A 2,191-nucleotide genomic window follows, 5' to 3' on the forward strand; every position below is an offset into this window, starting at 1 on the left:
ACCATCTTTGTATATTGACAGCAATAAAACTTAGAGATCTGTTAGGATAAATATTTAGAATTATGGCTGCTTTGAAAATGGAAAAAGTTAGGCTGGCTTCCTCACTTTCATAGATCAGTGATAGAGCTCTTGGAAAAGTTGAGGAGTAAGACAGTAAGTAATCTTGTAGCTAAGATCAACGTCATAGGGAAAAAAAGCTATTTGAGTCTATCATTTAAAATTATCCATTTATATTTATCAAATTTTCTGCTGAATATAATCTTACATGTTTTATGAACATATAGAAGCCTATTTTTTAAAACTCCATCTAAAACATTGTCATTAATTTAGACTTAAAAAAATTGACTAGTATTTTATTTTTATGAAGGGCATTTTATAGAACTTAAAACATAGGGATCCAAATACAAAATATACACAGTCCTTAAATATAATAATACTTCATAATATTTATTTGGAAGGCATTTCTGACTATGGTTCATAATATATTCTGTTGCAACCACAACAAAAATATTTCACAAAGGTGAAATATAACATGGATTTGCAGCTAACATTGAACTAACTTTCCATACCATAGTAATGGTAGTAGTAAAGAGCATTGAAATTTACTTCCAAAGGTTGAAAAATATGATATACTATGGTTAAAAAAAATATGAAAGAACATTTTTACAATTGAGTCATGTGATTTTTACGGTCTTAAAAGTCTTTGATCAACAATGCCTGGATAGATATTTCAGCCACACTTTTTGTACAATACTACTTTCTGTATTTTCCAGTTACAGATAGCAATATAAAGCCATAAAATAGACATTATTACAGAATTTAATGATTGTCTCTTTAATACTAGTTACATAAAGAATCATCCCGAATACAAAGCAACCGATGAAGAGAGCAGTTTCCTTAATTTAGACCCTTATATGAAATGCCAAAATATAGTCAAATTAGATGTTTATTATTTTACTTGACATTCTTAGTAGATGGTGCTTTCCACAAGAAATACTACGTAAAAGAGTTCTTCTTTTCCCCTTACAATGGCTATTTGAACCAGATCCTTTTACTTATTTGGAGTTTGTTGATTATTCTTTTCAGTATACTGCCTATATGTAAACATTTTTGAAACTATATGTTTTAATTATTTCTTGTTCTATTTTATTTCAAGCAACCACATAGCATTTCATATATTTTTTCATTTATAAGATATATATTTAAATATATTTATTGAAGTATAACATGTGCGGAAAAGCACCCAAATATGAATGTATAGCTTGATGAATTTTCACAAACATGAAAAAAGAACTATGTAAACACCACCATGCTCAAGAAACAGAATCCTACCAGCTCCTCAGCTACCCCTCTTAGATCCTCTCCCTTTCAAAGTTCCCACTTTTCCCCAATGATAACCACTATATTATAGATACAGTGGTTCTAATATTATAGATTACTAATATTCTTCTAATATTCCAATATTATAGATTCTTCTAATATTATAGATTACTTTTGCCTATTTTATAAATTTATATAAATTGAACTATATAGTAAATATTATTTTGTGCCTGAATTCATTTGCTCAACATTATGTTTGTGAGATTCATTCATGTTATTCAGTGTAGCAGTTCATTTTAATTTCTATATAGAATCACATGCTATGCATCCAAAAGTTGATGGGCATTTGGATTGTTTCTAGATTTTGTCTACTTCATATAATGCTATTCTTGTGTATATATTTCCGTGCACTTGCTTATAGATTTCTGTTAGTTAAATACATAGGAGTAGAATGGTAAGATCATATGATAGCATGTGTTTTAAATTCATTAGTTACTGTTAGTTTCCCCAAATAGTTTATAAACATAGTGTGTAAGAGTTCCAGTTGCTTCATTCCTTGACAACCACTGGTATTTTAAACTTAAAAAAAACGTTAGGCATTCTGATTGGTTGTCTAGTAGTACTTCATGCTGTTCTTAAATTTGCATTTCTCTGATGACTAATCAGCTTGAAATATTTTATTGGATATTTGGACATCTTCTTTTGAAAGTACCTGTTCCAGTCTTGTGCTTATTTAAGTGAGTGTTTTGTCGTTTTTTTTTTTTTTTTTTTCTTTCAGTGCGCGGGCCTCTCACTGTTGCGGCCTCTCCCGTCACGGAGCACAGGCTCCGGACGCGCAGGCCCAGCGGCCATGGCTCACGGGCCCAGCCGC

This window comes from Physeter macrocephalus, chromosome 21, assembly GCF_002837175.3.
Source record: "Physeter macrocephalus isolate SW-GA chromosome 21, ASM283717v5, whole genome shotgun sequence".
Lineage (NCBI taxonomy): Eukaryota > Metazoa > Chordata > Mammalia > Artiodactyla > Physeteridae > Physeter > Physeter macrocephalus.